The sequence below is a fragment of the Podarcis bocagei genome, assembly GCF_964188305.1.
Source record: "Podarcis bocagei genome assembly, chromosome: 11".
Classification (NCBI taxonomy): Eukaryota; Metazoa; Chordata; class Lepidosauria; order Squamata; family Lacertidae; genus Podarcis; species Podarcis bocagei.
In genome coordinates, this window is record NC_138136.1 from 15,034,746 (window position 1) to 15,061,856 (window position 27,111).

Below are 27,111 nucleotides of genomic sequence, written 5' to 3' on the forward strand. Positions count from 1 at the left end.
TGCCACAACTCCATAGTCGCCTTTGACTGGACTTAACTGTCCAGGGGTCCTTTACCTTTTCCCTTTACCTTATCATCTTTCTAAGCAAAGCTATCCCTAGTTGGAGTATGCTCCTTCATAGAAAACAGGTCTCCATACACCATTTCTACATTCCCTAGCCTCACTTCCATGTTTAGGAGGTATAAAGTAGGGTTCCACACCAGATCTGGGTTGAAAAACCTTGACGAAACATACAGTTGTGAGCAGTGCGATTTTTCTAGGAAAAGAGGTGCCAGAACTCACCACGAACGTCTCCCTTGTTCTCTTATAATGGCAATGGCGCCCAATTGAGAGGTGCTGGAACTGAGTTCTGATGAGTTCCAGCTGGTAAAAAAGCCCTGGTCGTGAGGGGTGGAGAGAATGAGAGGCATGAATCCTTCTGCTCCACCTCCCCCCATTTGTGCAATCTTGAATTGGTTCAGGGACCAATCTGGGTCGAACCTGGATCATCCAGGGGTGCTCCAAAGTGCTCGATTAAGCCTCAAATCAGATTGGGGTGGGCATGCACACCCACAGTATAAAGGTTGAGCGCAAATTCAGATCCCCGCTGAGGTGGGCAGGTTACTTTGTACTTCATTCATAAAGAGAGACTGGCTACGTATCACAAAACCCCCACAAGAAGAAGAAGAAGAAGAGTTTGGATTTGATATCCCGCCTTTCACTCCCTTTAAGGAGTCTCAAAGTGGCTAACATTCTTCTTTCCCTTCCTCCCCCACAACAGACACTCTGTGAAGTGAGTGGGGCTGAGAGACTTCAAGGAAGTGTGACTGGCCCAAGGTCACCCAGCAGCTGCATGTGGAGGAGCGGAGATGCGAACCCGGTTCCCCAGATTATGAGACTACCGCTCTTAACCACTACACCACACTGGCTCACAACTGGCTTTGCACTTGAGCTCTTCTTTCCTAGATAGTGGAGGGAGCTCAAGCCACACCTAGAATCTTTGAATCCAGACCTTGTTATATCTGCATGGCAAGTGGGACAGTAATCTTATAGAGATGTTCTAGAACAGGGATAAGGGACGCGGGTGGCGCTGTGGTCTAAACCACAGAGCCTAGGACTTGCCGATTGGAAGATCGACAGTTCGAATCCCAACGGCGGGGTGAGCTCCCGTTGTTCGGTCCCTGCTCCTGCCCACCTAGCAGTTCAAAAGCACGGCAAGTGCAAGTAGATAAATAGGTACCACTTTGGCGGGAAGGTAAACAGCGTTTCCGTGTGCTGCTCTGGTTCGCCAGAAGCGGCTTAGTCATGCTGGCCACATGACCTGGAAGCTGTCTGTGGACAAACGCCAGCAACCTCGGCCTACAGAGCAAGATGAGCGCACAACCCCAGAGTTCTCTGCGACTGGATCTAATGGTCAGGGGTACCTTTACCTTTACCTAGAACAGGGATATGGAATCTGGGGACCTCCAGATGTTGTTTGACACCAACTTCGCTCGGCCCCAGTCAGCATAGCCAATGATCTGGCATGATGGATGTTGTAATCTTGCCATTTTAGGAAAAAAGAAGGTTCTCAGACAGCTAATGTGGTTTAGAAGAGAAACGGGCAGAGATCTGCAAGCTACTAGAATAGATACTTGTGTAGCTACTTCAATAAAGTTACATTTCAATTTGAAGAAACTAAAGATGCCTGAATATAGCATAAACAACAGGTTCAGCTGTTGATGGATGATCTATGGTGTGATTGTACTGAAATGGTGCTGTCCTGGTCAACATTTTACTTTCTTTTTGCCCAATTGTTTCTTCCTAATTCTTCCAATTTGCTGGTAACTCACCTGTGAAGGTCTCCTGCCCTCACATGCATGTCAAATTAGCCTCAGCACACCCCAAATTCCTTGATCATCAGGCTCCCAAAACTTGTCAGTGACTCTGAGTTGAAACTAAGGAAAAGATCTTTACTCAGGTTAATAGCAGTACAGGCTCAGCATCAAGCACAAAATTCAGAAGTCAAGATTCAAAGGTATCTACAATTCTGCTGCCTGGACACACATGAACACTCCATCTCTGAACCCAACTACGAAGGCAGCAATGGGTTCTAGGTGTCCTATCCTTTGCCTCCAGCTCCATTGCTATCTCCTCCTGCTAAGTCCATCCCTCTGGCTGGTTGAGGTCCTCTTCCCTCCTTGATGAGCCTCAGTGCTCTGCAGGAGAGGCAGGGGAGAGGACCAACAAATCAGCTTCCTCCTCTGTAACATCTGGAGACAGAAGGAAAGAAACCTCTCCTCTCCATCTCTGGTTGTCTGCCTTCCAGCCTTCCATCTGCTTCTCCTCCTCCTCCTCTTCTTGTATCTGGGGCCAACAAAGAATGCCAGGTTCTGACAGAGTTGAGCAGCCCATGTTTGGGGTGGAAATATTTGGGATGGAAAATAGGTTATTCATTTAAACTGCAAATTCCTTTTATGCTCTCGACCTCGTGGTACCCATGCTGTTGACTCTCCTCGTGACATGTCACTGCTGAATGCGAAGGAAGTTCACATATGAAACCGTATCTCTTGACTGAGAAAGCCACACTTTGAAATACATCTCTGTCACACATCCCAGATTATAGCGGCTGCAGAGTTCTCCTTCTGTCTGAGATTTAGGAGGATAAAAATTAGCCAGATTTCTCAAGTAGCTCAGGAAGGGTGCTTATTTATGCCATCGACTTTCGAAAATGACTTCTGATGCCTTACACCAAACCTGCTTAATGCACAAACGAAACCTAATTACATAAATTACAAATCCCCATATCTTGGCAATGGTGCCCCTTAACAAAGAAATATGCAGGGCTCATTTCTCTAATGAATTAGCCATTGCACAAGCACATTAATCCTGTATATGTCAGCCCGTTCCAAATTAGCCACATTCATCCATAGCCGGCTGTCAGGAATTTTCAAAGACAGGGCAATGGCCTAATCTCCCTCACTCCCTCTCTGTGTAATAATAATGCAAAGTAAAGCTGGGACCCTGAATGTGCTCTGACACAGCCCAGGGTGGATTCTGTCCTGTGGAAGAGGTACAGTTTCATCAGGAAGAAAGAGATGCAATCCTCTTTGGGCTTGTTTATTCCTGAATTAGTTTTAAGCCTGCGCTTCATTTATGTTCCAAACACGATTTAATTTTACGCATGCGCAACAGCTGTCAGTTTCAAAAGCAGAGGATGGGCTTAGTGCTTCAGCATCATAAGAAATAATGACCTTGGTTTCCATCCAGTAGCTATGGCAGCAACGAAAAGGACATTTCGTGCATCGAGATAGGGGTGGGGCTTAGCCTCGCTCTCCTGTGATTGGGTAATGCAGCAATCTTAGGCATTGAGGGCAGTGAGGAAGGACTATTCCCAGGAGATCGGTTTCTGTTATTGTGATGGGATATCCACAAACTATAGGATGATAACAACACATGCTATCCCCCTTTCCTATATCGCTAGGGCACAACACACAGCGCAATGACAGTTGAGCATTAGTAAGTGTCTGGCAGTGCAAGCTTATGCATGTCTACGCAGAAGTAAAGCCCATTGAGGTCAGTGGGATGAATTCCTAAGTAAGCCTGCAGCACGAACTGCAGCTTGAATTCTGGATAAACAACCAATTCTCCCTTCATAGCAGTGGGGCTTTATAGAGCAGAGAAGCAATCACTAGGGGAAATTGCTTTGCAAATCTGTGTATATTAGGCAAAGTTGCACAGAAACGTGTAAATGAGGAGAACTTTACAAAAGATGCTGATAATTTTTCATTTTTAAAAAACGAAGTGGAAATAGTTTCATTGCTATCCATTTCAGAACATTCAAAATATTTTATGAGATGGAACTATAATTCTACAAGTCTTGTATTTTGACATCTTTATGGTTGTTCTGGCATTTATTTTGAAGTACGATTAATTTATTAGGGGTGTCAGTTGTTTGAACGGTATTAATTATTGGCATTGTTTATTTGAATTCCAGCTTTCTGGCCTTTTTTGTTTTTTAAAAAAGTTTTTATTTATACTTTTCAAGTTTATACATTTCATTAGTTTTACAATCAATTTAACATTTCAAAATTTGACTTCCTTCCCCCTCTTTCTGCGGTTCCTTAAATTTATTTTTTAAAATATCTTCTGCATATCCAAATTCATTTCATTTGCTCATTTAATTATCTACTGCAAATATATACTCTTGTGAAAGTGCAGCTTATTATACCTGCTAATGTTTTTATCTGTTTACAATTTATCTGTAAACATTCAATAAACCATTTCCATTCTTTTATAAAAGTTGTTAACATGATTTCTCATTCTGTTAAAAAAAACAACCAAAAAAACGGTAAGATATATCATCTTGTGTCTCAGACGATAAAATGGTGTAGGATTTTAGCCATTGTGCAAAGAAAACATAATTTGAATTTATGGTGTTTCCTGTGAACATGGCTGTTCCACATATAGAAATCAGGACTTGACATTGCAGTCACTGCAGTCATATAACATATTCTAGCCCAAAGCAAGTCCACTGAATTCAATGGCATTTACCATATTTTTCGCCCTATAGGACACACTTTTCCCCCTCCAAAAATGAAGGGGAAATGTGTGTGCGTCCTATGGGGCGAATACAGGCTTTCGCTGAAGCCTGGAGTGCAGCTTATTATACCGACCCCTCTCGCTCTCCAGGCTTCAGGAAGCTCTGTGCAACCCTAGAGCTGCCTGCGTTCCTGGGCTCGGCGCAGCTCCGCGCAACTCTACGGAGCCCGGCGCGAAGCTGCGCCAGGCTCCCGAAGGTTGCGCAGAGCTGCCTGCGCTCCCAGGCGCGCAGCCAGAGCGATGCCGATGCTGCCCGCAGCTTCAGCATCACTCTGGGACCCGTTCTGGGGGCTGGGGTCGGGGGAAGCTCGGGCTTCCCCCGCCCCCAGCCCTGCAAGCTCCCAGAGCGATGCCGAAGCTGCACACAGCTTCGGCATCGCTCTGGCACCCGCGCCTTGGGGGGAATAAATTTTCCCCTTTATTCCCCCCCCCGTCCCCCCCGTCCTATGGGCTGGAGCGTCCAATAGGGCGAAAAATACGGTACTCCCAGGTAAGTGCATATAGGATTGCAATGTAAATGATAAATGTCCATGTACGAACTCACTTTCAATTAACCTAATTGGCTGGGATACATTTTTTATGTATGGTGCCTCCTGATCTTCAATTAAAATATAATAATAAATTATATAAATGCCTGTTTGATGCCGTTTGACGGCAGCCGAAGTCTGCTAGATGAGATTTCCACTTTGGTGTGAAATATAGGAAGCGACATTTAATCAGGTCAGACTGTTTCTCCATTTGATATTGTTACTCTGATTAACAATGACTCTCCAACATTTCAACATATCCTTCAGTCTTTTCCATCATCTGCTATGAGGGATGGAATGATCTGTCAAATTCTGTTCTTCCAGTTTCTCATTTCCCCCATCTTAAATTAAGTTTTCCAGCATCCATTCAGTGTGAATTTTCCATATAAACACATTTTTGTATGTACTTTTGATTAATGTATATGTTTTTGCAAGCAACTTATCTTAGCACAATGCGTTTTATGTTGTTTTCATTAGTAACAAATATTTACTATAGCATTACTTAATATAATATATGATATATTTGATACAGAATAATATAGCATCAATATTTATATATTAATGTACATTTTCCCCTACTATATGGATTTTTTGTTAACATTGGTGGGTTTGAGAACAGAATCCTAAAATTCAGATAAGTGCGAATTTTGAAGACGGCCTCTATTTTTCTTCTTTCATTGTTTCAAAAGTGCGAATTTGACAAATTCGGCTTATAATGTGAATTGAACTGAATTCCTCCACTGTCCCTACCTGCTACTAGATTCCTTTAACTGGAAATATTTAGGATTGACATGGGGCTTTTTGCTCTATAATTAGTATAAGAGTATTCAGATTTCAAAAAAAATTCAAGATCAGTTGGGGCAATTCTTTGTTATTAATGTGGAAACTACCAGGGTATGAAGACGCATGCCTTTTTATTGTCCCTGGTTAAATAAATCTTCAGCAATTTGTTAATTGTGTGAGTTTTAGGTGTTTAATAAATGGATCAAAAGATTTCTGCTGGTAGTCCTTTCCATAACAGCACTGGATGAAAAGAACATGCGGATGTGTAGCGTAACAGTAACATCTTGGTCAGCTCAGCTATGCTGGGATTTATGCCACATGGAGACTGCCTCCAGTGGGAGAGAGTTCTACAAATTAACTACGGACTGCATGAAGACGTTCTTTCTTTTGCTCGTTCTGAAAATAAGGGCGTGGGAAGAGCCTAGCTGCTCTTTCTTTCTTTCTTTCTTTCTTTCTTTCTTTCTTTCTTAAATTTGCAATTAAACACACAATCCCCCCCTCCCCAAATACCATGATGTTGATGATGATTTCAATTCTTATATCATTGCTGCTCATGCATGTGGATATCATATCAATATTTCAGAGTCAGAATCTCGAACTGAATGGTCAGTGGGCCTCTAAAGGTGACTGGCTAATTTGAGCAAGCTAAATCTTAAAAGATGGGACACGGGTGGCACTGTGGGTTAAACCACAGAGCCTAGGGCTTGCCGATCAGAATGTCGGTGGTTCGAATCCCCGCGACGGGGTGAGCTCCCGTTGCTCGGTCCCTGCTCCTGCCAACCTAGCAGTTCGAAAGCACGTCAAAGTGCAAGTAGATAAATAGGTACCGCTCCGGCAGGAAGGTATATGGTGTTTCCGTGCGCTGCTCTGGTTCGCCAGAAGCAGCTTAGTCATGCTGGCCACATGACCAGCTGTATGCCAGCTCCCTCGGCCAATAAAGCGAGATGAGCGCCGCAACCCCAGAGTCGGCCACGTCTGGACCTAATGGTCAGGAGTCCCCTTTGCCTTTACCTTTTAAATCTTAAAAGAGTGACCCGCAAAGAAGGGCTTTTTTGGGTTATTTTAATGTAGATTGCATTTTAAACAGAGGATCCATTCATCTGTGTTTTAAGAGGGATTTTGCCCTCCTTGCAATAACCGCTGGGCTACCAGCAATTTATTGGCTGGAGAAAGACACCCAATGAATTTAACAAAATATAACAACAACAATTATGCCCTTTTAAAATGTGTGTGGGGTTTTGGGGGGTGGGTGGGGTTATTGGGTTGTTATTTTCATTTTGATTATATATTTTGTGGTTTCATATTCTGATTTTATTCTGCGAACCGCCCTGAGACCTTTGGGTGTAGGGCGGTATATAAATTCAATAAATAAAGAAAATAAATGGAGTAGGTGTTGTTATGAAGGCTATAGCCGAACTTGGATACATGCAGCCAAACATCCAAACAATTCTTCCCTCGTCTTCAGGACAACACTGAAGTACTAATTGTTGTCATCCTTTCTGGGTGGGCAAATGGGAGCTATATGGGAAATCCTATCTTTGAGACAAAGGAGGGAAACGAAAGGGAGAGGCTTTTGTGCCTCCTCATGGTCCTAGCCAATAGGGTGTGTACTCTAAATATAGTTTATGATTCATGTAATTCTAAAACACGGTCTTTCCTTGGGCTATTTACGATTTATTTGGTTGGTTGGTTAATAGATTTCTAGTTCACTTTTTGGGGTAAATGCATAGAATGGATTACAAACCAAAAACGTGATTCAATACATGATTTTACTGCTCCCCCCCCTATAAACTACACTCCCAGAAACAATATTTAAAACAGGCTGTATTCCTGACCCTCTCGTGTTTTTGCTGGGGGGGGGCAGCTAGAATGGTGCACCCTCCAGTGGAAAGAAGCACCCCTGGTGGTGCTGGAAGGCTTCATCATCGCAAAAAACTGTAGTTGCACCTAGCAGATGTTAACCCTTCATTGGCACAAAGCAGCGCAAAGGCTGAAAACAAGATGTTTTTTCATTTATTTTTTCATTTGCGTTTTTCAAAAACAGGAACAGAGAGCATATGTAACCCCCCTTCCCCCTGTCCCACTTACAACTTCGTATCAAACACAGCATGTATATATATACCATATGACTACTCTTACACCCTTTTCCGGTTCCTTTGCTTTTCTACTGCTCCGCGTAATCCACAACTTTTTAATCATCCAGTTTGTTAGCTATTAAAAACTTGTATCTATTTTGACTGCTAAACTATGTATTTGTTTATACTGGTTCTTAAAATATTCAATGAACATTATCCTTTCCTCCTTGTATTCCTTATCTTTGCTTTCTCTTATCCTGTCTGTCAGACAAGCCATTTCAGCGTATTCAAACATTATACACTGATGTTCTTCCTTAGTGGGTACCATACTTGTTCTCCACCTTTGTGCCAATGGAGTCTAGCTGTGGCGATGGTGTACAGCAGGCACGTCCAACTCCCAAGAGACTGTGATCTACTCACAGTATAAAAAGACCGGTTGTGGTCTACCCATTTTTTAGGGGAGGGTTGACCAAAGTTGTTGAGCTTGGGGGGAGGGGGGAGGAATGATTAACATTGCTCACACAATAGTCTGCTCCACTCCCTCCTTCCCCCGCAATGCCTCTATAAACAACGCTATAAAACAAGCGGCGGCCATTGGACAGAGCGCAATGATCAGTCAAGAGCAGCAAGGTGATCACTTATTATTGTGCCACGATCGACAGGAAACACCCCAGCGATCGATAGCGATCGATCAGTAGGACATCTCTGGCGTACAGTAATAAACTCTTTGGGATTTTTGGGATCTTCATTGTTTCCATCCCCAAGAGGAAAATCTCAAGTGTTTGGGGGAAGTTTTTTAAAAAATATCTTTTAAAATTCATTATATATAGTTTCCCAATATTCCTTAATTACCTTACAGGGCCACCACATGTGGAAAAAGGATCCCTCATTTTCATTACACTTCCAACATATACCTTGAAAACAAGGGGTGGAGTTCCACAGATTTCGGAACTGGTGTTCTAAACATTCCTGTGACCAAAAAAACCCCCAAAACAAAACATAGCTGCCCACACAAATGTGATTTAAAAGTGCAGATGGGTTGCTTGTGTTATTGGTTTCTCTTGTTGAGTGAGGAGATTGTCTACAATTGTTTTATCGTGTTTTTAATATTCTTTTTTGAGCTGCCCAGAGTGGCGGGGGAGACCCCGGCCAGATGGGCGGGGTATAAGTAATAAATGATGATGATGATGATGTCTGATACCTCCCTGCCCTGAAGCCTTGCTCTCGCCCCAACATTCAGCCCTGCAAAAAGGAGCAGAAATTTTTGAGAAACTCTTAGAACATTGCAAGTAACGCTTTGAGCAATTAAAAGGTATGCAAAGCAGAAATGCCATGGAGATGTCTGCCCTTTATTTCAAGCAGGGTTAATATGTACAGAGAAGGTGAATCATCTCACAAAGAACTATTACTTAGAAGTACAAATTCCTGAAATGAAAGATTACCTCAAAGGAATGAGGATTCCTTATCCCACGCAAAGCATTCCAGAATTAGGTACCGTATTTTTCGCCCTATAGGACGCACCTTTTCCCCTCCAAAAATGAAGGGGAAATCTGTGTGCGTCCTATGGGGCGAATGCAGGCTTTCACTGAAGCTTGGAGAGTGAGAGGGGTCGGTGCTCCATAATCTTAAATTATTCACATAAGATCACTGGCAAAGGTGAAGAATGAAAAAGTATTATTTCATGTCCATTGGGTGAGTAGTAGGCAGTCCCAGGGTCAGTCAGACAGCAGACTTGAATATTTTGGGGTTGTTGTGTGTGCAATATGTTGGTTTACAGATATATAGGATTTGCTCTGCTGGTGTGTTACCTATCGGCTGCGAAGCTTAGCACATCAGCTCCTCCTGACGCAGCAAGCCACTTCTGGACAGTATCACATGAATCCCCAACCCCCCCAAATGAAAACGCCACCTATCCTGTATTATTATTATCCGGACGTGGGTGGCGCTGTGGTCTAAACCACTGAGCCTCTTGGGCTTGCCGATCAGAAGGTTGGCGGTTCAAATCCCTGTGATGGAGTGAGCTCCCATTGCTCTGTCCCAGCTCCTGCCAACCTAGCGGTTTGAAAGCATACCAGTACAAGTAGATAAGTAGGTACTGTTGCTGCAGGAAGGTAAATAGTGATTTTGTGCACTCTGGTTTCCGTCACAGGGTTCCATTGTGCCAAAAGAGGTTTAGCTATGCTGGCCACATGACCAGGAAAGCTGTCGGTAGACAAACGCTGGCTCCCTCGGCCTGAAAGCAAGTTGAGCGGCGCAAACCTATAGTCACCTTTGACTGGCCCTTACCGTCCAGGGGTCCTTTACCTTTACCTTTTGTTCTTTTACCTATTATTATTTAAATACTACACATACAATTTGTCCAAGCGTACAAGCAACTGTTTGTACAACTGTTTGTCCTTGGCAAACGGTCTAGCCTGAATATCCATTAAAGACTATTAAGGAAGCATCTTGTAGACGTTCGGGTGCCAGGCTACACAGAGATCTGGAGTGAAGGGAGAGTATTTTGTAGAAAAGAAAAATGAGGTCCATAACCTTTTAGTCTTCTCAGGTTGAATAAAAGTCCATTTTAGAAAAAGATTACAAAATTTAAAATGCCTATGTTGCCTTTTAAAACGTTAAGAGGGTGGCATCAATCCAAAGGGTTGATTAATTTTGAAAAGTTGAAGTAGTAAGTCTCTGACTAGCACTGTCAGCTCCTGATAGCACCCACACCATTAAAGATGCAGTAACATATCCATGCATTAATTTGGAGCTGGGTTTGCTCTGCTCACACTACTGCTTGGTCTGCCAACTCTTCCACTGCCAAGCCAGCAACTTTCAGAAGCACTAAATTAACTTTTAAAAACAACAACAGAAAATAACCCAAGATAGTGTGTCTTCCCTCTCCTCACCCACTCACCCTTCTTGTAGTAATGTTTTTGTCCTCATCCAGGCCAAGGCAAACAAGCAAGATCAATGATTCACTCTGTTTTACAGCTACGATTTTGCATTTGCCTCTAACGATAAAGCAGTAAAAGAAAAACGCATTGATGTAAGCAATGTGCTTGAATGCATTGACTTTCATCACTGGGATGCTGTGAAACAGCATAGAGAAATTTAGGCCTGGGTAGATTTACCTCTGCAGCAAATACAGATGAGATTCCGGGTTAAGGAAAGGATAGAAGCCTGGCTAGAAAAGTACATTTTTTCATGCAAACCCTGAGGTAAAATCTGAAAGTCTCTGGATTTAAAGTTCTCTCTGGGGCATGTGTTGAAAGAATCAGTGTAGTCACAACTAAGAATGAGTGAATGTCTCAGCTTAATTTTCTCTCAGTTTCTCATTTTTTCCTAATTTTCAGTACTCCACATCAGTTTGTGGTTTTTTAAAGGGGGGAAACAGTTCTCATGAAAATTCTTCAGCATTTTGATGTGACCGCCCCCCCAATTTACATATTTTTGTGCTCAATTTTGCCTAATCAATTTTTTGTATGTTATTTCCATTAATATGCAGGTTTATATGCACTCTTTCCCCTAATATATGCGTTTTTGTACACAATGCTTGGCTGGTGAATTGCGTTGCAAAAGTCAGAATAGTTTGAAGTTTGAAGAATGGCTTTTGATGCGAAAATTAGGTCAACTTGGCTTTAGATGTGAACTAAATTGAATTTGTCCCTCATGCCATCACACCTAAGTATTAAGAATGCTGATTTCACTTCAAAAACCCAAACTGACACGGAAAGAAATAATTAAAGACACCAACTAAAAGGAAGTTTCTCATCCAAAAACATGCATATCTCAATGCATTTACTAGGTTGTCAAGTGGTTCTTACATCACAGCAAAGTTTCTAGTTGTTTACACAACTTAAACTGGTATCCAAACTGGTATTAATGGTCAGTATGGTTAATATTTTATCCAGTGATGAAGAGACATCCTTTGTTTCCATTTTACAAGAGGGGAAGTGAGGCACAGACAACACAGTCCAAAACTCATAATTGGGAAGTTAAGAAACAATCATTCATCTGGAACTTACATCCCAAAAAAATATAAGTGCAAATATTCTTGGACTACAAGTCCCACAATTCCATGCTGGCTGGGGACTTGTAGTCGAACATCTAGGGCTTGCTGTGCTCTACTTGAGCATATTAAATACTTGGAAATAAAATATGTTTCTGGATAAACGAGGTACAGGAGGTAACTCATTCACTCTGTCAAGTCATGGGCCATTTTATAATTCATTCCACAAATACTGATACTAATCTTCCTTATCTCTGGGAAGACTTTATTTTCATCTCTCCTTTTATAGCTTCTATATACGACACTTCTTTATGAAGAACAAAAGATGTGATCATAAAAAAAGTTGTCGTGATGGGCTGTCATTAGTTTCCTTGAGTGTTTTTTTTTCCTTTTGGTTTTCCAAAAGAGTGATTTATTTATTTAAGGTTGAGTAAAAGTTTAATCATTTACTTTCTCTACAGTCTTTACGTACATCTGGAAAGCTGTTATTCTCATGATTGTGCACATGCAGTTGTCCTGAGTCATGTCTTCTAGCATTTGGATGTTCCACTGTGATAACAATTTCACATTGTTAGTACTGTGAAATGAAACTCCATTCCTTGCCTGCCATACTTGTCCTAGTGACTTTCCTACCACTTTGTGTTGTTTACCTACCTGGTCTTGTGAGAAATGGCTTTTATTATCTTCCAGAAACCCAAAATATTCAGCAGGTGCACTCTAATTTATTTCCCAAGTCCCTGTTAAAACTAATGTCCTAGTTTCCAGCCCTGTATGAAAAATAAAGGTGAACTTTTTACCCCCTGAAAAGAAAGAGTGCTAATCTTCATCCAAATGTTGAAGTCAAGCCAATCATTTCAAAATTTCCATTCTAGTTCTATTACTGTAATTAACTACCAAGTGAATAAACTTTAGAAAGAACTGAGATAACTCTATTGTATTTGGGCACAGAGTTCACCTATGATTTGCCTTCCTCCACCCAAGAAACCACTTATTAGCAAGTCTGCACGTATTGTGTGACCTCATGTCCCATTGCACATTTCAGAAGCAATGAGATGTTGCCGAAAAAGTAAATTGCTGATATAGCTCTGAGGCTGAATCAGAACCGTTGCTTATCCTAGAGAAAGTTAGAATTAACACACCTTACGGAATAGTTTACGTATGTGAAATAACACAGGAAGTGTTGCATTTTGGGTAGAATGAAAGTGTAACTAAAGTCTGTAGCTATCCCAACAATAAGTCATTTTTATAAACAATGCACAGGGATGGGAGTGACCAGAGGGGCCTTTGCAGACATAATAGGATCCCACCCAATACAAGAACAATATACTGGTCTCAGGGTAGGACTGTCCTTAATGGTGATGGTTTGAAAACAACATGAATGTTACCGTACCTTGGTCCACCCTGGTTTTGAGCTCCTCACTGTTGTAATGCCACTTTTAAAGGTTACTACTGAATACCAGCCATGCAAGATGCTGTTCATAAGGATCAGAAGATAAAAAGCAGCTTGAAAGTTGTTGGTGTGTGGGCTATTTTTTCCAGACAAAAATATAAAAGCTACTGCTACTGATCTGCTGCCTTCTTCTCTGGGTTGTGTTTTGGGTGCAAGGCCACCCAAGGGATCCTTGGGTGATATTTCTCTGTTGGCAGCTTTCTCTCTGTGTGCCCACTTCCTACAACCCAGTGCTGTCCTTGCCCATTCAGCTGTCCTTACCCGCAGGGTCAAGACCTACAACAGCTCAGAGAAAGCGTGCAAGACAGAAGATGTGGTTCCAGCTCCCTTACTTTTATTTATATACTTACAGTGGTACCTCGGGTTAAGTACTTAATTCGTTCTGGAGGTCCATTCTTAACCTGAAACTGTTCTTAACCTGAAGCACCACTTTAGCTAATGGAGCCTCCTGCAGCCGCCGCACCGCTGGAACACGATTTCTGTTCCCATCCTGAAGCAAAGTTCTTAACCCGAGGTACTATTTCTGGGTTAGCGGAGTCTGTAACCTGAAGTTTATGTAACCCGAGGTACCACTGTATCTTGGTTTTCGAACGTCTTCGTTGACGAACGTTTCGGTTTTTGAACGCTGTAAACCCAGAAGTAAATGCTTCGGTTTTTTAATGCTGAGTGCAAGATCCTGTCGGCTTTTGAGTCCTGTCGGCTGGGAAACCGCGCCTCGGTTTTCAAACGCTTCCAGTCTTCTGGAACAGATCACATTCAAAAACCAAGGTACCACTGTATTTTTAATATTTTTTAGGCTGCCTTTCAAAGTAAACCCTCTCAAGCGGCTTAAGGAGTAAAATAAAGCACACCAGCCACCACAGTTAATTGACAAAAGCCGGCAATCATAACAAGATAAAGTATCTGGCTCAAAAATATTAAAAGCTGCCAGCAGCCCTGCTCATGAAATGAAGCAACAACGCATGAAAAAGCCAAAGGAAACAAATGGAAGGACTCTCCTAAAGGCCAGCAATGACTGACTCCAGATGGCAATCTGTTCCAGAGGTGTGGGGCTGCTTCAGAAAAGGCCTTCTCCCTACAGGTGGTATCTGACTGTTAAGTTGTGGGTGAACATATCAGACGAAACAGCTCTTGTTTATTCAGAGGCCAGAACAGAATTGAACTGAAGTTGTTCAGTCAGCCTGCTTATATAGAGCTCCAGTACAACGTAACTGTAACAATTTTCTAAAACTATCCAATCACTGAACGTCACTATCAATCCCTTATTTGCATAACTATCTACAGTATCCCCCTGCTGGCCCAGGGTGAGAACTTCAGTACATAACACTGACTCCTAGTACACTAAGTTAGCAAAAATGTAGAAGTACAAATACCTGCTGGAAATATAAAGAAAAAGAAGGTACCTTTTATAATACGTGGTGGTCATGTAAAGTAATAAAAGCATTCTGGGAAAATGATATATAATGAAATGAAAAAAAAAGTTTAAAAATAACTCTTATTAAAAAACCAGAAGCCTTTTTATTAGGAATTGTAGGTACCGATATTCCAAAGGATCAGAAAAGACTTTTTATGTATGCAACAACTACCACGCGGATGCTACTAGGCCAGAGATGGAAATAAGATAAAGTCCCATCCGGAGAGGAATGGGAAACCAAGCTGATGGACTATGCCAAAATGACAAAACTGACCGGAAAGCTCAGGAACCAAGAAGACAAAAACTTTAAGAAAGAATGGGAAAAATTTACAATTTATTTAGGAGACCACTGTAAGCAGATGAAAACATTAAAGGCAAAGGGACCCCTGACCATTAGGTCCAGTCGTGGCCGACTCTGGGGTTGCGACACTCATCTCACTTTATTGGCCGATGGAGCCGGCATACAGCTTCCGGGTCATGTGGCCAGCATGACTAAGCCGCTTCTGGAGAGCCAGAGCAGCGCACGGAAATGCTGTTTACCTTCCCACCGGAGCGGTACCTATTTATCTACTTGCACTTTGATGTGCTTTTGAACTGCTAGGTAGGCAGGAGCAGGGACCGAGCAACGGGAGCTTACCCTGTCACGGGGATTTGAACCGCCGACCTTCTGATCGGCAAGCCCTAGGCTTTGTGGTTTAACCCACAGCGCCACCCGTGTCCCTTCATGAAAACATTAGAAGGATTTTAATAACACTTGTAATGTAACAAGTACAATGGGCAATATGGATATGCTAATTGGGCTTGCTGGGAGTTGCAGTCCTACTACATTGGGAAGGCCCAGGGCCCCACTCCTGCCCTACAAGTACGGGTCTCTACATGATCATCTACTTGCATGCGCGGTGCCCCAGTGCAGCTTCGGTGCTTCTTTCTAAGCACAGAATGCAAACCCTCTGTTCCATTGCATTGGTTAAAACCAGGGCTCAGCAAACTTTTTCAGCAGGGGGCCGGTCCACTGTCCCTCAGACCTTGTGGGGGGCCGGACTATATTTCAAAGGGGAAAGAAGAACGAATTCCTATGCCCCACAAATAACCCAGAGATGCATTTTAAATAAAAGGACACGTTCTACTCATGTAAAAACACGCTGATTCCCGGACCGACCGCAGGCCGGATTTAGAAGGCGATTGGGCTGGATCCAGCCCCCGGGCCTTAGTTTGCCTACCCATGGTTAAAACAGTCCAAACTACATCAGTCGCACAAAGGGATTGCCTCGCACAACCATGTCCACATGTTTGTGTTTGAAGTGGTAATCCAGGCAAGTGTCTGCCACATGCACAGAGCTTTGGAGTGATGGCAATATGGTTCTAATAACACCAAACCATGTGGCAGCCTCAACATGTGCTCTGTTTATGAAGTTTAGCTGATGAAGCAGCTGTTACACCCTGTAAGAAATGCATCTTTGAGGAACGCTGCCTCAGTCGACTTGGCTGTTGGGCAGGGATGACTAACCTGTATCCCACTGAGGATCTGTTTGGTATTTATATGTGATGGCAATATATTTTTATTTCTGTTTTCCACAAAACAACAGATGTACAATTCCCCATTCTCTTAGGGCCCCCCTGATCCATTCAAGTTCAGAATGTACCATGCTAGTTTTTAGTCGACAGCCACAAACTTCCGTTCATTGCATTTCATTGGAAAGATTCTTAATTTTTTTATATTGGGGTGTTTTATTGCTCTTTAAGTGGAACACCATTTAGTTCTACTGCTGCACCCCATTGAAATAATGGAGCTAAACGTAGCGGGTGGGAAGCCAGCTATTTGGTGACTAGTTACATTGACAAATCTCTACAAATGACAGAGGAATGGAACTCCCCACAAGAGACTGCCTTATCAGATTGATGGTGACCTTTAGAAAAGTGCTTTTTAGGGCAGTTTTTGCCAATAGTTACAGGAGCTGGGCATTTTGATTTAACACCATTAGGTCTGTGCCCTGTGCCCTGAAGATTTTTTAAAAAAGATTATTATTCCTCCATAGATCTCAGGGCAGTTCAGAACATAAAATTACAATATAAAAACCGCAAAATACATAATAAAAATAATAAGCAACCCCCCCCCCCCGCCAATAAGTGCCCTCTCTTATTTAAACCGAGTTACATGGGCACTTAATGACTGCAATATCAGTTGGGGAAATGTATGTGTGAATGAACCAAAAGAGTTCACATTTTTAGTGCATTGCCAGACTGAGAACTGAGTCACAAGAATCAAACAATGTACATGCCTATAGGAGTTGGCCCTAAGAATCAGGCTGCCTATTGGGTTTGGAGGGACTGTGGAAAAATTGGAATAAGATGTTTTAGAATTGCTGCACTTAAGTTTCTCAACGTTTCCAGAACAGAGCCAGCCCGTTTTAGAAAGCAGCAGAAGCACTTGAACATTTGTACTGCTGTGGGCTTTGCTGAAATGTCCTTCCAGCTCAGAATATAGTGCCTGTTTTGTCACCAGAGGGATTACGTATCACATGGGTATGCAAATGGCTAACATCATGTTGCACGAGTAGCATGGGAGATTTCAGAGGCAAAAGAGCCATGTTGGACGAGAGAATGTGAGGGGGACTTTGTACATATACTTGCACTTAATCTCTCTCGCTGAAATCAATGGGGTTTAAAAGTTCTTAACTTTGGCTGGATTTCTCACTGATGAGGAAAGGGTTTGGCCCAAAGCCTGTGGAAATCTACAAAGCCATGCATTGTCCTTAAGTTTACACTTGCATCTTAAGTGCTTTAATGGAACCATGCCAAGGTAATAAATCATTACATTGGGATTAAAAAAATAACCATTCATAACTCACATTGTCATAGTTTTATTTTGTACATATATGTGTGCAGCATATAAAATATAGATGGAGAACCATCTCACTTGACCTTTATTCCTGCCATTATTGGTTTCTTAGTTATGGGTTCTGTTCCTGATCCTTGCCTGTGACTTAGGTAGGATGTGTACACAACAGTATTCTCATTTCCTTTTTCTTTCCGTTTCACCCTCCAATCCATTTCATTTTCTTTCTGCCATCTTGTCTGGAAATAACCTCTGCACACTTCCATTCGAATGTCCCCACCCTCCCAAAATTGGACCTGTAATTTCAACTATTAAAAAATATGCTGAATTTTGAACTTAGTTTAAAAAGTTCAAAATAATAGTAGTAGTCATAGTAATTAGGATTGTACAACTGATTTTGTCAAATCCCAAACTAAATGAGAGTTATTTAAACAGAATCCAAATCAAATTGAAATGCCTCCAAAGTGATCTGAATTGAATTGGATCAATTTGGACTGATCCAGAGCTAAAGTCACACACTAAGAAAGTCAGAAAGACTGTCTCCAAAGTATTGCAGAAGCGCAAAACAACACCATATAAGGAGAACAGCAGGGAGGGGGGTGAGGGAATGTGGAATTTGCTTATTGACAGCTCTAGTTTCCAATCAGGGCCAGAATCTCGCCCAACATTATCCAGTCATAGTGCCTTTCATTGTTTTGTAAGTTCTCTGAAGGTAAGAAAGAGTTTGGTGACATTTGTTCAGGTTTTATTATTATTATTTCTCGGGTTCTGTTTGTTTTCCAATCTTTTCCATCATTTCCCAATCAATCCTGGTCCCATCCTTAACCTAAAATGAAATAGTTTGCTTTCTGTATCTTAGTATTGAATTACTTAGGCAGTGTCACTTATTCTTCCACCACCCAAAACTCAGTTGTTTCTGGCCAACTCATTCTAAATGTTATGGGAGTGGTCAAGATTGTGGTTGTAAACTTGGCCAAATCAAGTTTTACTAACTTGGAAAAGTGCTGTAGCATCTCTGGTTGGCAGGAAGTGGGCAGATGAAGACATGGAATGTTGGGTGTTTCAATGTTTTCTATATATATGAATATATTTTAACAGCTTTGGTGAAATCCATTATATACACAATCCATCTTCAGGCCCTTAAAGAGAACCACAGCAGGATGACCAAGGGAAGTCAACGACCAGTACCCTTTTGTAATAGCCTTCACATTTTTCCTTCTTTGAATAAGTTTTTATTTTACACAGTTTTTGGAGTGTTAGGGTGATCTGGTCAGGTCTGGCGTAAGCACTTGGTATCCTTTTTGGGCAGTGACTAGGGTGCAAAGACCTTGGCAGGACCCACTACAGATGGCCTCCCATTGGCTGAATACAACTTTCAGGAGAAGCTGTGATAGTGCTCTGATGTTCACTGATTGACTGTCAGCTCGGGGAGGTGGGGAATGGTGCTCCAATGAGCATTAAGCACCTACTGAAAGCAGTGTGGTGTTAATCAGAGCACTACTGCAGGCTCTACTAGCATGAAAGACGTCTGTATTTCTGGTAAACCTCTTGGGAATGGAACAACACGTCAGGCCCTTTGCCCAGGTATCCCTCAACCCTGGAGAAAATTCTGGATCTGGCTGGGTTTCCTCCCTCATCTTACATTCTCTTGCTACTATTGATAATTACTCATGAATATATGTATACTTTTAACTATGGGCTTTATTCTATAAGGTTCCGTCAGTGCAAGGATTTTCCCCCCTTGCATGAGAGAACCTTCTCTCCCTCTCCTCCCTTTGTGTGCCTCTCAAATCTCTTCTGCAGGTTCCCTCAGCTCTCAGGACCAGATCTGGGGACAATAATAATAATAATTTATTATTTGTACCCTGCCCATCTGGCTGGGTTTCCGCAGCCACTCTGGGTGGCTTCCAACAAAGATTAAAAATACATTAAAATGTCACACATTAAAAACTTCCCTAAACAGGGCTGCCTTCAGATGTTTTCTAAATGTCAGTAGTTGTTTATCTATTTGACATCTGATGGGAGGGCGTTCCACAGGGCGGGCACCACTACCGAGAAGGCCCTCTGCCTCGCTCCCCGTAACCTCACTTCTCACAGTGAGGGAACCGCCAGAAGGCCCTCGGAGCTTGACCTCAGTGTCCGGGCAGAACGATGGGGGTGGAGACGCTCCTTCAGGATGGTGCAGGATGCACATCAGAAGGGGGGGGGGCGACCACATGTACTAGCACAATCCTCGAATGCTGCCTGATGTTTTAATCTTTCAATGGAAGTTTATTGTAAGTATCATTTAAGGAGTAAGGCGGTTGTTTTGTGCTGAGTAAGACCATTGGTCCATTCTGCTCAATTTTGTCTGCCCTGACTGATATGCTCTCCAGGGATTTTGCCAGACTTGAAGCAGCCCAGGACCAGACCTGGGACCTTCGGAAACCAAAGCTGGTGTCGCAGCTCTTCCTTCAAATGATCATGGGGAGCATTTTTCAAGGTTTTACGATGGAAAATAAGTACAAACAATATTAATTCAAAGAATGTGCTTCAGCCACAGTTAAGCACTTCTAAGTCCCACTGGTTTCAGCCAGAGCGATTCAGGCACATCCTTAATTCTCTCACTGAAATCAACGTGAACTGGAAGTGCTTAACTTTGGCTGAATTGTACCCATAAACTGCTATAAATTTACGTCAGTACGATGTGTACTCGTCACTCTCAGGCAGGTGGCAATGCATTCCTTTACAAATATTATGACAGTTGCCATAAAGACATATCCTTGCCTTTGGAGAGGATTATCTTTGGTCAGTCAGCCCTTTTTTTCTAATTTGCTGCAATTACTTTATTACATTCTGGCAAGAATTATTGGTCCTTAATCTGTGAGTCACAAAACCAAACATTTCTCTGGCTTACAAAACCTTAAAAATGCTTTGTTGGGTTAACCCAAGGTGCACAAATCCCCGCGGGTGTGGTCTTGAAATGTGAGCAGCACATTCCTCTGCCTCTGAAACCGGCCGATGTCAGTCACTTTTGTCACAACAAAACTCATGTACAGTGGTACCTCGGGTTAAGAACTTAATTCATTCCAGAGGTCAGTTCTTAACCTGAAACTGTTCTTAACCTGAGGTACCACTTTAGCTAATGGGGCCTCCCGCTGCTGCCGTGCCTCCACTGTGTGATTTCTGTTCTCATCCTGAAGCAAAGTTCTTAACCCAAGGTACTATTTCTGAGTTAACGGAGTCTGTAACCTGAAGCATATGTAACCTGAGGTACCACACTGTACTGACATAACACACCAAAGGAGGAAGTGAAGAGCGCCTTTTTCTCCCACTCTCACACCACTGCAGATACTATGTATGTCAGTTGCTAGAGGACCGCAGTGGGAGAGGTTATTGCTATCACACCTTGCTTCTGGGCTTCCCATCAGCATCTGGTTGTCGACAAGAGGATGCTGAAGTAGACAGGCCTTTAGTCAGATCCAGCCAGGTTTTTCTTATCATTTTCAAACATTTGTGTACAATGTTTGGTAGCCACATTTCCACAGTGCCTCATTACGCAGGTTTTCCACTTCAGTTTCATTTTGTGACTCCTAAAAGTCCTTGGCCCGGACCTAGCTGTTGCCTCACACAGCTAATCTTGAACAATTAGAGGCTCCATTTGGGAATATTCATTCATGTGACAATTCACATCTAGCCAATACAATGAGGGTCTGGTAAAAAGGTAAAGGTAAAGGACCCCTGGACGGTTAAGTCCAGTCAAAAGCGGCTATGTGGTTGTGGTGCTCATCTCGCTTTCAGGCCAAGGGAGCCGGCATTTGTCTGCAGGCAGCTTTCTGGGTCATGTGGCCAGCACGACGGAACCGCTTCTGGTGCAACAGAACACCGTGACGGAAGCCAGAGAGCATAGAAACGCTGTTTACCTTCCCGCCACAGCAATACCATTTATCTACTTGCACTGGCGGGTGGCGCTGTGGTCTAAACCACTGAGTCTCTTGGGCTTGCTGATCGGAAAGTCAGCGGTTTGAATCCCCACGATGGAGTGAGCTCCCTTTGTTCTGTCCCAGCTCCTGCCAATGGGCGTCTAGAGAAGCACTGCAAGATGCCGACAGAGCTGTAGCCACATAGGCACCAGTTGTATACCAAAACCTCACATGACTGTTCCTTGCTGGACCAGGAAAATTGCTTTTACCCACATGGTTGCTATCTTAGGACAATGACCACCAAGGACCAATTTATCGCTCGTCACATTGATTGCTCTGTTGTGCTTGATTTCTACAAAATAAATAGCTGAAGGGGGAGGGCTAGATCAGGATGGTGCCATGGCAGGAAGGGGTCTTTAACCCTTACCCTGCTGTGGTCCTGATCAAAATTACCACTTGCACCTGCAATGATATGAAAGCTCCCCGGCATCAGCTGTCTATTTTTGAAACTCAAGGATGCCACACGGTGAATATCTCATCTAGTTGAGCCCTGAGTACTTATCTGGAGCAAGCTATAGAGAAAAGAATAATGTAGGATGTGCTTGGCAGCACAAACCATTAATGTGCAAAATGAATTTCCCCTTCTAAGCTCTTAGAAGTCCACAGTGTGTTGGTGTGATTGTCTTTTAGTAAGTGTGTAAATGTTTGCTGAATATATATAAAAAATGGGCTAGGGTGGGGGACTGAATTCCAAAATTGAGATCATATGCTAGTTTATTGATTAGCAATAGTGCAGCAGACTTTAGTACTAACTGTAAGAATTTCCTGTTAGGACTCCCACAGGGCCTGACATTTCTGCTTTCAAAAGGCAGCTGCCTAGTAACAGAGACTGTAATATTTCCTTTCCCCCTCCCCATCCGTTTGAATTTGCAGCACATTCTGTTGTGTGTGTCGGTCCTGTTCTGTGTCTCTCTCATCCAAGGTCATTTGTTTGCTTGTTGATTATACATGCTTAAGTCTAGGATTGAACTTGGAATGATGTTTGTTAGCCCAAATGAAATACGATGAACATAAAGGGGGAACATATACCATAGATGCTTAAAAGGAGGCTATTCTAGTGTACAGTTTTGTTTTGAGCTTCATTTTGCTAGCTTTTAGCACATAATTTTGTTGATATGATGCATACTGGACGCCTGTGGAACTCAGAACCCAGAACATTGCATTGTTGGTCAGAGAGACATACAAACCACTCACTGTAAAGATAGGGAGAGTCAGTTGGATTCTATGTAGTCTCTTACATGAAACAGGTTTACTGAACTCTGTTGGGTCCGATGTTGACCCACTGTGATTGATTAAAGGCCTGTATAAAACTTCCTGGTGCGTTCAATCAATTGACCTAGACCACTTGTTTATGTCCTAAGTCATAGTGTCCCATATACCGAGACCTAGATGACTGCTATACCTCCTTCCTGTTAATGATTCTGTACCTACTGCTATATATTTCTTTCTCTTTAGCAATCACTCATGGCCAAGTAAGATTGTCTTCCATAAACATGGTTTTAACAGTGGGTCCGTAAGTGACTGTGGAGGCCAATTCTGGATCCACATGTCCTTCCACAGACATAGGTTTCCAGGTGGGAGTTTATCACAGTGAGGGTTTGCCAAGCGTGCCTTCCTCTTAGCACATTTCTCCCTTTCGTATATGTGCTGCCGAAGTGAGCACATACATTTCTCCCTTTCGTCCAGTGTTCAAGTGTCTTCAAAACCCATAACACTTTTGGTAAAAGCTGTTTTCCAATTGGTGCACTCACAGACCAGTGTTTCTCAGTTGTCGGTGTTTATACTACATAGTTTTAGATTTGCCTTGAGAGAATCTTTGAACCTCTTTTGTTGACCACCATGATTATGCTTTCCATTTTTAAGTTCGGAATACTGTAGAGTAGTTGCTTTGGAAGATGATCATCAGGCATCCGAACAACATGACCAGTCCAACGAAGTTGACGTTGAAGAATCATTGTTTCGACACTGGTGATCTTTGCTTCTTCCAATACACTGGTATTAGTTTGCCTGTCTTCCCAAGTGATGTGTAAAAATTTTTGGAGACATCGTTGATGGAATCTTTCAAGAAGTTGGAGATGGCATACTGTACTACTAAATATATGGGCTGAATTCATGCTTAGGCCCATACTGAACTCCAGATTCAAAATATAGGCTGAATTCATGCTTGGCCACCTATGTACAGTGGTACCTCAGGTTACATACGCTTCAGATTACATACGCTTCAGTTTACAGACTCTGCTAACGCAGAAATATTACCTTGGGTTAAGAACTTTGCTTCAGGATGAGAACAGAAATCGTGCTCTGGCAGCGCAGCGGCAGCGGGAGGCCCCATTAGTTAAAGTGGTGCTTCAGGTTAAGAACAGTTTCAGGTTAAGAACATACGTCCAGAACGAATTAAGTACTTAACCCGAGGTACCACTGTATACCAGCCCAGGGAGCCTGACTTAAGCCATGTCTTCAGTTCTCAGCAAAACTCCCCCAGCCTTTATCTGTACAGCTCCTTCACTGGGTCCTTTTCATTATGTTTATTAGGACTTTTAGTACCCAAAATAGTTCAAGACTGAAGTGCTGCTGCCAGCTGCATCATCTTCATTTCATGTCGTGTTATAGAGTTTTCCAGCTGCTTTATCTTCTTTCGCGGCAGTGAAACTCGAGTCGACAACTCTCGAATCAAACAAAGCCTCTGTCTCTGTCCCCCACTGGTGCGAGACCTCGGCCGGTCTTCACTGCTGAGCGTTCCTCTAAAATAAGCAAACAGAAGAAAAAGGAGTCTGATCAATTTTAATTTGATTTGGCATTGCTGAAAAGTCTCCTTTATATCACAATCTACTGTATATCCCACTTTCATATTTTTTACCTTTTGAAGAAAGTTCAAAGTGTCTCCAACGGACAGTGAACTGTGTCGTCTACAGGGATGCCAAGAAAGTAATATGAAGAGACACCAGTATGAAAACAAAGGAGTCCTCAGAAGGTGAATTGAGAGCAAAATATTTGGCTCAAGGCTTTTCAAGCCATAAGATTCTTCTTCAGGGATGACTTAATCCAAGGGTAGTTAATGTGGTTTCATCCAGATTTTGTTGGACTACAACTCCCATTATTCTGGACCATTGGCCATGCTGTCTGCAATTAATCTGAACAAACGAAGTATGGTTTATCCTTGCCCTTCAAACCAATGTTTTTGAAGTGCTATGTGTATGCTGTAAGGGCTTTGGGCTGGGAAGGAGAAATTGAAGAGCAGGAACCAGAAGGTTGGAAGAGAAAGTAACAATAACTAGACGTTGTTATAAGTACAGTAAATTCCACAATGGGCACAGTTTGCTTCATGAAACTCTGAAGAAAATCAGCCTCCCATGATTTTCCACACCCACGCCCACACCCACTCTCCCACCCACAGAGTAAATTGTTATTCAGTTTCACTAAGCTTATCAGGTAGATAAGAATCTCATAAAGAGTGTCAGCATTGTTGTTTGTAATGCTTGTGAAAAATATTCATAAAGGAATGGCCATAATGCAACATGCAGATCTATCACTGAGAATAAAATATGGGAAACATTAAAGAAGTTATTTTAAGTGCTTTAAAAAAAGAGTAATCCAGAAGCTGTTTCTACTGAACTGTTTCTGCTGCTTTGCTATTTTTGCTGTGAAATAAACAGTTATGAATTTCTAAAGCCAAAATGTGGCATTAGTTGGCAACTACTTTGGGGAAGAGTTGTAGCTCCATGGTAATGTTCATGCCTTGCTTCTGGGTGGTCCCTCTTCCATTCAAAGCTTCTCTAGGAACTGAGAGAGGCTGCTAGAGAGCCATCGCTAAGTAGTGTCAACAGTTTGAAGTATATGGTCCTATAGTCTGACTCAGTATAAGGCAGCTTCCTAAATAAGTAGATGGGGGGGGGGTTGAACCCTTGGGTGGAAGACTGTTCACCCCAAGGAAGCATTCCTCAGAATTGCCTGCTAAAGTATTTGAGGATTCCAAGTGTACCATGTGAGACTATATATGAAGTCCATGGACAAGTCCCAAATGTAAACCAAAGTCATTTTCCACATATCATGTTGGTACAACGTTGCCATTTTCCTGCAGCTTTAATAAAGGTAAAGGGTAAAAGGACCCCTGACCATTAGGTCCAGTCGTGACTGACTCTGGGGTTGCGGCACTCATCTCGCTTTATTGGCCGAGGGAGCCGGCGTACAACTTCCGGGTCATGTGGCCAGCATGACTAAGCCGATTCTGGCAAACCAGAGCAGCGCACAGAAATGGCGTTTACCTTCCCGCCGGAGCGGGACCTATTTATCTACTTGCACTTTGACATGCTTTCAAACTGCTAGGTTGGCAGGAGCAGGGACCAAGCAATGGGAATTTACCCCATCACAGGGATTCAAACTGCCGACCTTCTGATCGGCAAGTCCTAGGCTTTGTGGTTTAACCCACAGCGCCACCCGCGTCCCTTGCAGCTTTAATACCCATACTCTATTTGTTCATAAAGATGTCCCGCCACTTATGTGGGGGTTACATCCTGGGGCCTCTCATGCATAAGTGAAAATTGTGTAAAGTTGGGAGTACCCCACTTTAACAGGAAGGGCGTCTGGGGGTCAGGATGCTGTCATTGGCTCCCAGCTGGTTGCCCAGGAAAGTATAAAGACAAGGAAAGGTTTCTTACAGTCCTTTTTTATTTCAAACTTTACAGAGAGAGGCTGTCGAACCCAGCCTCTTGGATAATGGCGTTGTCCCAAGTGAATCTCCACTCCCCCTTCTCTCCCACTTTCTCACTTGTAACTTCTACAGGTGCCACTAAGGGCCATCTGTCTCTGAGCTCTTTGCTCTCCTACTTTTAAGGCTCGCCGGGTTCTGGGAGATGGAGGGTCTGGGATGCTTTCTAATGACAATGTGTCAACCGGCTGCTGCTCCAGCTCTGCCTTTCCTCCTCCTCTCCCATGATTTCCCAACTTCCCCCCTCATGTGTGACCTCCTACAAACTGCTGTTGTAAATCTATACTGTCTTCCTCTTCCTCCTCCCTGGAAGGGTCGGGATAGGGAGGTGGTCTTCAGCATTCCTCCTCTGCCCAGTTCCTGATAGTGGGGAGGAAAGAGAGAGAGACTCACCCTGGAAATCATTTGGGGCTGCTGCCCAGACTGTCCTGAGGCTGCCTGCCTGCCCCCTTGGGGGAGCCAGAGTGTGTGGCTACGGCAGCTGACCACAGAGGGTGAGGGCTGAGAAGGTTACCCAGAAGAACAGGTACTTGGAGAGGAGCATAGACACCCAGTGGAGCAGCGGAGGCAGGGAGAAGGTGCCCCCCACCCTGTTGGTCTATCAAAGTCTGCCTTCCTTCGCTTGGGCAGCAGCCCCGAGGGACTTCTGGGCAGTAACCCCGAGTGAGGGAAGGCCTGTTTATTTATTTTGTGGTGACCCTCATAAACATGGTTGCATACAAGTGGGATGCATATAGGGTGTGTGCCTATATTCCTTATGACCATTTTCACTTTTAAAAGCAACCTTTAGCCAATTCAACTGTTA